The sequence below is a fragment of the Cnephaeus nilssonii genome, assembly GCF_951640355.1.
Source record: "Cnephaeus nilssonii genome assembly, chromosome: 6".
Lineage (NCBI taxonomy): Eukaryota > Metazoa > Chordata > Mammalia > Chiroptera > Vespertilionidae > Cnephaeus > Cnephaeus nilssonii.
The window spans coordinates 70,440,202-70,450,354 of record NC_137077.1 but is presented as its reverse complement, the minus strand read 5'-3'; the positions used below and the strand labels follow the sequence as shown (position 1 = coordinate 70,450,354).

Here is a 10,153-nt window from a genome sequence, read left to right as displayed (position 1 = left end):
TATTAAATAGAAGTTTAAATATTATCATTCTATAGTGCATTTAACCTTTGAACCACTCATCTATTGGCTCGAATTCACTTTAGGTGATTTGTGGGATTATGCTACTATAAAGTATATAACAATTTCAAAATGCTCTGTGATTTAGATCAACAAATATTTATGTTTTACTCTTGTGTCATGTTAGTAGCGTCAGGTCAGCTGCCTCAGGACTGTTTCAGGATAAAGGTCAGTTTTGGATCTACTCCATGTATTTTCTTATTCAGAGACCCTAGTTGGAGCACACCTTTCTCACGGCAGCCAGCACAAGATTAAGAGATTGACCTGAACCTTGCACACAGATTTAAAGCAGTTAGCATGTGTCACATCTGCTCCCAAACCATTGGCTAGAGCAAGTCACATCACCAAGAGTAATAATACAATCTACCACAATCTTCAAAGTTGTGAATACCTTATTTATGTCTGATGTTGTTCTCAATCTTAAGCTTCAAGAAAAATCCTCATTAGCAAGCTTTGGCAACATAAGCATTTACATGGATGCTTATGAGGCTAAACAAAAAAAACAAAAACAACCTCAAGCCAAATCTCTCATTCTAGGTCAGGGTTTTAAATGCATTCTGTGAGAAAGATTATCATGCCAGTCAGTGCTTAAACTGTTTTGGAAAAAATCCTTCTCATTCTTAGAAATTAATAATTTATTGAACACTAGGCAAAAGAGATGAATTTTTATTGGAGTTAAAATTGTATAGTGATAATTTAAAAGTTTTATTTTAAAATGTTATTCTTAAAATCGCTTTAGTAATAGCAAACTGCAAGGTATCTCTTAACATAGTAATGGTTATTATTGGATATTTTTCAGTTACAGTACAAAATCACACATTATAGTTTCTCTTGATGTTGTGATTACATTGAGAATACTAGATTGATCATTTCCTGGAATCATAGAATATTAGATCTGAAAGTATCTGAAAAGCATATATTTTTCAACTTTAGTGCAATGATACATCATTGTGTTGCAATCAGTTGTGAGATATGTCAAATCATTAGTTATTCATGATAAGGAACTATTATAAGTAATAGTTAATATATAGAAGATTTGTGAAATATATACTTACAATTGTTATCCTATATCTTCACTTTCACTTACTTGCATTCTGATTTCTTTTTCTTGAGTATGGTGAAAGGAGTTCAGCTAGTTGGATAAGAATTTGTATAATCCTAGGTGTACCATGACTATTTGTTTCAAATGTGAACATCATCCATTAGAGAAAAAGGTTGAGTATCATACCTTGAAGAGCATGTAGTACAACTCCTCACTTTTATTAGAACTTGAAATGCAGAGAGTAATTTATCTCGTCACACATCTAGTTAGCTAAGACTATAACCTAGGCCTCTTTGCTTTCAGTAGAGTACTTTCCATTTCAAAAAAAGACCATTTTCAATAGCCAATATAAGAAAGTGGGGCTAAGACAGAAGAGGATTAGGCAAGGCAATTTGCCCCCTTTTTCTAATCTTGAGTCTCACTTCCAAAGTAAAGGAAAAGCACCAGAGAACAGAGCCCTGCTGGTATATTTTGCATATTATCTATGCTCTAGGAACATTATTTATCAAATCTCTTTGATTGCAACTCACAATAGGAAATACAGTTTAAATCACAACATATGATACACTCTCACTCTCCCCCATAACTAAGACAAAGGTTTTACAAAGCAATACTTGCCCTTAGTAGATAGGCATTCTGACTTTAAATTCTATTTCATTAAAAAATAAAATTGATTTTTTAGTCAGTTTGAAAAAACTGCTCTGGAAAATAGGAGACAGGTTTCAATTTGTTGACAAACTACAAAGTTATCAGCTTTGCTGAAATAATGTCATTCACAGAATAATAAACTTACCTCATATTTATTTGAATCATAAGTACTATGTCTCAGACTTCAGAACCTATAGAATCTTTTCCTCATTGGAACTCTAGTTCATTACAATATCTCACAGATTCTGAAACTCATTGTTTTTCACATTTTAATATCTCTGAATTCAAGATGTGTCTTTTAAAAATATCAATGGTATGGCATAGTTTAGTTGGTAGGTTTTTTTTTTTTTCTTTCTTGGGTAACAAAATAATGGTGAATCTTAAATTCCATGATTTCGTAGAGTTTCTATGAAATATATTACTAATAAGTATTATATATGCCAAACTATACTGCTTTTTCATTTCAAAGTATTCAGTTGATCAGAAAACTTTTTGATGTGTTAAGAAAATGTAGTGAGATGAAAAAACTGCTTAAGAAAAAACCTTAACAATGGAAGGGAAAATGTTAAAAACGGAGTTTAGTTATTACAGAAAGCTTTTTTCATGTGTTTTCTTGTTGGCATTTGATTATGAACTTTCTGCTTTTCTACCTCCCTTATTTCTGTATTTTTTTTTTCCTTTTTTTGCGACTAGCATTTTACTCTTTTCCTCCCATCAATAAGGTTGAGGGGGAGATTTCCTCTGAAAACGGTTAAAAAGAAGGCCAAAGGTTATGTCCAAAAGTTAAGGCACTTAAAGAATTAGGCCCCACCGATGTGCCTCAGTGGTTGAGGGTGGACCTGTGAACCAGGAGGTCACGGTTGGATTCCAGGTCAGGGCACACGCCCTGCTTGTGGGCTCCATCCCCAGTGGGGGCCTGCAGGAGGCAGCCAATCAATGGCTCTCTGTCATCATGCATGTTTCTTTCCCTCTCTCTGAAATCAATGAAAACATGTGGGTTTTATTAAAAAAAAAAAAAAAAGAAGTAGGCTTTATTTTAAAAATGGAACGAATTGCCGAATATCCAAGGGCCACCAGCCTAACACGTTGTAAAACTTAATGGGCTGTAAAACTGGCACGAAGGATCCTGAACATGACTAGGAACTAACATAAGTTTGCTAGGGCTATTTTCACCCAAGTGTGACTGACATGCACCATCATGTTTTCTTAAACATGAAAACCCCTAATGAGGAAAACAGTAAATTAAGTGCCACAATTAACTTGTTACTAGAAATAGGAACAAGCAGTTACTGCTTTCCAAGCCAGACACCGCGAGACCTTTTTTCCTTTGTTTGACTAAAACTTGAGCCAGCCCCAGGCCGGGGAGGCGGGGCGGGCTGCAGCGAGCGTGGGGTCGCGAGCCCCGAGCCGGGGGCTCTCACGCGTCGGCAGCTCGGATCGGGCAGGACCCTGCGCGACCGGTCCTGCGGGCCCCGCCTCAGCCAGGCGCGGGCGCGGGGCGGGCGGCGGTGGGCTCGCAGCCCGCGGCCGCCCTCGGGTGTGCGGAGGCGTGGGCGGCGATAAGACTCCGGCAGAACCTGGCGCTGCCAGCTGCTCGGGCGTGGCGCCGCCGGCCCCGCGGGGGAGACCTCCGGGCGGCCGCCCCCGCGCGCCGTCACGTGACGACAAAGGGGCGTGGCCGCAGCCCGCGCGCGGCCGGGCGGGACCTGGACGGGGAGGGCGCTCGAATGTGAAGATTCTCCGCGGCTCCGGGGACCCAGAGAGGCGGCGACACGGCCGATGACAACATTAGGCCGCGACGCGCTCCGGGCCGGGCGGTAGTGGTAGCGGCAGCCCCGGCGGCTGCAGCGTTAGCTTTCGCCGCGGCGGCAAAGCGCCCCCGGTTCCCCACAGCCCGAGGCAGGGGGGGGCCCGCCCCGGCCGGTGGACCGCGGGGCCGGAGTTCCCGCCCCCCGGAGCGGCGAGCCGGCAGCGCCTCCGCGGCGGGGAGACCGAGCCCTCGGTCTGGGCTGTCTTCCCAGCTTCCGCCGGCGACGGGGGCCGAGAGAAGTTGAGGTCGGGCCGGACGCGTGCAGGGCCCCAGAAGAACCGGCCCTCTGGGCCCCCGCCAATCCGGGGGCTGCGCACCGGTGAGTGTCGCGTGGGTCCCCGAGTTGGGGGGCGGTGGCTTCGCACCCCTTCGGAACTGCACGGTCCCTAGCCTCACGTTCTGAGCTGGGGCCGCGGGGGCTCCGGGCACCCGCCCCGGGGAGTTCCTCTTGGGCTCCTTTGTCCCCTCTGGAGCGGGGGATTCCAAAGGCCGGCGCGGGCCGAGTGTTTGGGGCCCACCGTGGGTGCGTTTGCATCCTCACACCGCGGCAGGGGCTGCGGGGGGGTGCGAGCGTCTGGGCCGCCCTGAGTCTGCCTTCTCCCGAAGTTTGGGGGGACGGCGGGGTCCCGCCGGAAGCCCCTGCGCCGGGGCGAGCTGGCGCTCGGTGCGGTGAAGGGGAGGCTCGGGCTTTCCGGTGCCAGCCCTGGGGAGGCGGCTGTGCGCGCCGCAGGCTGCACCGCCCTGGCACAGCCCAGTGACACCGAGCTGTCCCTCTCACCTCAGTTCCTGTGGCCTTCTGGTAACGTAAGAGGAAGGCGAAGCCTTCGCTGTGCTTGTAAATTTAAAGTTTGTGTCGAAGCCCACTCTCCGGGGTGGAATCCGGTCCTCAGGAGCTTCACAGGGAGGGTGCTTTTTGGTTCATTGAGACACCCACTCAAGACCGGCGGAGGCGAAGCAACTGTATATGCAGATTTTCCATTCACAAAAGTCATTTAACACTTGGTGAGGTACATCTGCGCCGGGGAACGTACCCAATTTCATCTTATCTAAATGCTGTCTGAAATGATAGGTAACTTGCGCTCCTACTTCAACAGATTACAAAACTTATCAGATGACATCAGCATATTTGCTATAAATACATAATTTAATGATTTTTTTTGCCTTTCTGATGCTGGAAGACTTAAATGACATCTGAGTAGTATTAGAATGCCCGGTGTATGGTAGAATTATTAGTGTTTATTAACTCGCCCAGAAAGTGAGGCTTTTTTAGGAGAGCAAGGATTGTGGTGGAGCATGGGTGGTTTGCTCCCTAGGGTTTGTGCATCCCATCAGGCATCATCTAAACTGATCATACTCTGAGAGACTATGGTCAATTTCTATGCTGGCTAGAACCTGTTTTGGAATGAAATTACTGAGATCATGCTAGTTTTGTAAAACAGGTTGGAGAAGGAAGAGTAAGGGAATGCAGTTTGTCCTCTTGAAAATACAACTAATATCAAATATCTGTTATTTTTTTTTATAGCAATTATGCATGGATGACTACGGTATGCTTGTTCAGAGTACTAGGAAAGGGAATAGACGAAACATAAGAACTACCTTTTAGGTCTTTAATTATGGAGATTAAGTCCTTGCGGTCAAATTCCTTGTGAACCATTTGAGCTACAATGCATTGTACACAGGTGCTTAGAAATGCCTGTTTAATTAAAAAATGATCATGGTTTATTTTTCTTTCATTGAATCATAATATTTATTTAATATTTATTGTAGTTGTGATCTGTAAAATGATGCTGTATTTTTGCAGTTAGAATGTTACTACATTTTAGAGGCAATCAAATGCTTCTTTTAAAAAATACTGATTTTGAGAGAGAGACATAGATAGTTCCACTTACTTATGCATTCATTGGTTGCTTCTTGAATGTGCCCTGATTGAGGATCAAACCTGCAACCTTGGCATATCAGGATGATACACTAACCAGCTGAGTTATCCAGCCAGGGCTAATCAAATCTGTTTCTTAGAACACATTTATGGCACTTAGGAACTTGGTAATATCTAGTTTTTTGTCTCATTTTGGATTGAAAACCCTTAAAATATGCTTTGAGGAGAAATATACAATTCTAAAGAAAACTAAAAAATACAAATAAGCCATCAAAAAATAAGAAATATACAATTTTGTGTAATGGGTTATATTTTGGTTTGATTTAAGAAAAAAGTAATAAAATTATGAATTTACAAAATCTGCATTATAAAAGGATCTTCTTTTAAAGGACAGATTGTAGAATTTCTTTAACTAGAGAGTGTTCTTAATACATTTAAATTTGGTTGTTTATAAATAATCCTCCAAGAACAGGTTACTTTTATTGAAGCATGAAGGACAAAATAAAGAATTGATACTTAGCGTTCTAATATTATTTTAGAAAATTATTATCCTAATAGCAATACCTGAAGAATTACATTTTAATATTTATATTATATTCAAAGCTGAACACATTTGTAGTAATGATCTCTGAGCATCGGGGGGTTCAAAAGTGGAAGACATAGGCCCTACCTTATTCTTAGGAATATGATCTACAAATAATATGTAAATACAAGTTGCATAAAAAGCTTCTTCTAAGTACTTTATTAATGAAGGTGGCTGTTTTTAAGGAGATTGATGGAGGTGCTTGATTATAGCAATTGCTATTGCGGCTGAAGTATATATAGTAGTTTCCTTGTAAATGGGACAGAGAAAGAGATGTCTGGACTAATGTGAGAAGATTTCATGTCAGTATGGGGGAAACCCCCGAGAGATTTTTAGATTTCTCCTTCCTTCCACCTTGGTCCCCACCCCCTCATATATCTTCTCAAAGGTGTGAAGCTGAAGGTCTCATCTGGAAGCCCTGATAGATGGGATTTTTCCTCCCTGAAAAATGTTATCAGGTTTGTTGCAGGCTTTCTTCAGAGACCTTGTAGGGAAGGAATCCTTGCCTGTGTTATTTAACTTTGTTAATGTTGCAAACAGTGTAATATGTCCATGATAGCAAGGACTTTGTCTATTTTGCTCATCATTGACCCTGCAAATGTTTTTGAATGAAAAAATGTAGTTCCAAATACATGACTAGAGAACAAAAAGGAGTATGTGATAATGTATTCCAAAGTAGATACAAAGCAGTGAGATGATAAAGAAGGATATTGGCTTCGGGAGAGTGGAGCAGGTCTTTTAATCAGGGAATCTTTCATGGTGGTGGTGATTCTTGAGTTAGGTCTTACTGAAAGCGGTGTATCTGAAGATCAGCAAGTTTTCTAAGGGGGTAGATAGCATGAACCAAAGCATTTAACTTGCAATCACATTAGATTAAACACAGTGAGTCATTTTTGGAAACATGAAGAATTTTTCTTCTCAGAATAGAACTGTCGCCTCTCCAGATAAGATTGTTACACCTTATAAGACTTAAGGTTTTGAGTACTTGAGTTTTGAAAGTGACAGTGAAAGCAAGAGAATTAAATGTGGGATCAGAAAAATCTGAATTATATTTCTGATTGCATACAAGCAAGTGTCCTTGGGCAAATCACTGGGCCTTAGTTTTCTCATAATCCTTATCCCATATGAATGAAATTACATAATGTATATGAAAATGCCTACCTCAGTATTTAGCACATAGAGGAAATCAACAAACATTAAATTATTTAAAACATTTTTTTTGTCTTTAGATATTTAAAAAATATTTTGGTGTATTAAGAAATTTATTATCTACTTGACCAAGTGTTACCGTTGTAACTAGCTAGCTGATATTAATAATAAGAAAGGAACAAAGGGGAGGTCAGACATTATAAGCCTGGGCTGGAAGCTGCAACTTTACACTACCCAGGGAACCACCATTCCATTCCCTGCAGATCACTGGGGAAAGGGATCAAACAAAGGGGAAGATTGGTGTATGCATAGTGAAGGGGTTACATAGGGAAGATGCTTGTCTATTGGTCTAAACTGGAACTAAGATAATTGGCTAGGCCCTAGGGGGTTGAAGCCACTATAAGCCCGAGAAAATTTCGGAATACATAATCCCCAGGCAAAGGAATTCTCTCTTTCTTGTTCCTCTAATTTTGCTCCTGCCTCCTTGCACTCATATTCCCTCCATATCCATGTGACCCTAGAAGCCACATGGACCATGGCCAAGTCAACTCCACAAGCAATGGACTATAGCTGGGAATAGGAGCTAGACTAGCCTGATGTGCAAATATGAAGCAGAAACTCTGGGCAGCAGCTTTAATGGTAGCTCTGCTGAAAACATACCTGGACTGGTGTTGGGATGGAGGGAGATAGAGACCTTGGAAACTCAGAATTCCACAGAAATAAAACTTTTCATGCAAATAAACATCACTCATTTTCCTGTGTTTGTCTCAGAAAATTTATTGTTTCATGGCAAAATTAGATGCTTGCTTTTCTTTCAATCAAGCATATGCTTCCTGATAGAAATGAGAGGCTTAATTGTGTTACTTCTTAATATTAACACAAAGAATGGTAGATGCCTCAGATTTTTAAAGCTTCAAGTAAGGGATATGTATGGCTGAAAATCTGAGCCTTTAGGCTTTTCTTCTAAACAATCTGTTTTTAAAGAAATTGCTTTACCTATCATGCCATCTATCTAGTCATTGTTGTGAAGAAACGGGATTTTCCTGCTATTAAGAAGAAAAACTACCAAAAATATTCTCTATATGTTTCTAATGATCTGAGTGATTGTAAACCATGAAGGATCTCTACCTGCTGTGTTTTATTTTAGAATTCAGTATTTTCTGAGCATGCTAATAGACTTCTGCATCATTTCTTATCTAAGCTCTTTATTCCAGTAGCTGTTTGTTCTTTTATGAATCTCAAAATTTCATTATACTTTGTGAAGTCTTTGTAGTGTTTTTACTCTATGGAGTAGTCTGTACTTTAATAATATTTGGAGGGGAATTTTATTATTATAGGAAGACTGAAAAGAGTTGAGTCTTCAAATGATGAAGAAGCCAGTTACCCACCATCTTCCATATTCACAGAGGACTAAAAAAAGAGGAAATGGTTTTAGAGCTTGAAGACTCTTCGGAATTAAGAGGAGAACATTTTGATTTAGGGTTGTTAAAACTTGATAGATTCAAAGGGAGATTATAATAGCTCCCAAAAGTGTCTTAATGGGAGTGGTCGATCATCATAATAATAGCTAATATGTTTTGACTGCTAATCTATGTGCTATTTTAAAAGTATTTGACATATGTTATCATATTTATTCCTCACAATGATCCCCCCAAAATCAGGCTATTTTCTTGTCCTTTTTAGGCCTCAGGAACTGAGAACTTAAGTAATAGGTAATAGAGCCAGGATTTGAATTAGACTGAGTCACTGGGAGGCTAAGTAGTAGGTGGTGGAGCCTATCAAAAGGATTTGAATTTGAAGTTTAATGAGACCTTTGACTTCAGAGCCTCTTCTTTAGCCACCGAATATGCTGCCTTGTATAGTTTATTTGCAGTTGTCCCTTATTACAGGTCTTGACCTTGTGATATTTGTGAGTCTGTTTTGACTATGATCTGATGAAAATACACTTTGTGGGAAGATGGCATATAACCTCGATCCCCCCCCCCCCCTCCGCCATTTTATGTGTATTTGACTGACATCCTATTTTTTAAGTTTAAAAAAATACAGTAAGTCAAATAATTCTTATTTATTCAGTTGCCATTTTTTACTAGGAATTTCCAGGCTCTATTGGAAATAATGGTATAAGAACATGATAGATATAGTATTTTAAGGTGACTTGTTCTAATTTTTTAAATTCATACTTTAATATATTTTTTTTAAAGAATAAGGTATGCACAGAATTGGTGTGGATGGTTTTTATGCAGTGTATTTGAAGGCCACAAATATATATAATTGAAATCCTTTTTTCTTTCCATGACCAATCTAAGTTATTTTAGTTTATTTAAGCCATCTCCTGCTGAATTTTCCATCATTAAAGTAACTTGTTTTTTGGTTGCCAAATGCCACATATTAGCAGAAGTACTTTATCAGATTATATAGTTTCTAACAAAGAAGGCTAAGGTACCTGAGGAAATTACGAAATATGTGTAGGCATGTTTTGATGGTGTTGGGGAAGTGGTAGTGATGCTGTTGTTATAACCTGGTTATTATTTAACAGAAAAAAGGAGGAAAGTGGAGGTTATGTAATATAGACATGCCATTTATACAGCTTTGCCAAAAAGCTGCATTTATCACTCCAAGTCTGTCCCCTGCTGATTGATGGGGAAGGGACTGGACAAAGGCAGTTTAGACACATGCCCAGTAAAGGTCTGAGTGAGGTGGGAAGGGGCCTCCCTGCTTGCCTGTCAGTCACATCTGGAAGCCAATCACTGGCCAGAATGGGGGTGGCCACAGCAAAGTGCCCGAAATCTAAACATTTAAATTTCCAAACAAAGAAAGTTTCCTCTCATCTCTCTGGCATGCTGGGTTCCTGGCTTTCCTGTGTCAGGGGATGTGCTCCCCTTTGCCCACGTGGCTCATGGCCATGTTGGACTCCACACATGGACTAATGGACCTTAATTAGCTGGGATGCTAAACTATACCTGACTACAACATGGAACGGAAGCTCTG

General features: G+C 40.7%; 1 protein-coding gene across 2 annotated transcripts in view; it reads left to right on the top strand.

Moving 5' to 3' along the window:
- The first annotated feature begins 3,414 nt into the window (after positions 1-3,414).
- The window catches only part of OSBPL8 (oxysterol binding protein like 8), a 190,175-nt gene continuing 183,436 nt past the window's right edge, over positions 3,415-10,153 (top strand). For both annotated transcript variants that reach the window (XM_079773455.1, XM_079773454.1), the window contains exon 1: positions 3,415-3,876. The gene's annotated coding sequence lies outside the window, so the exon portion shown is untranslated. The remainder of the gene's footprint in view (positions 3,877-10,153) is intronic.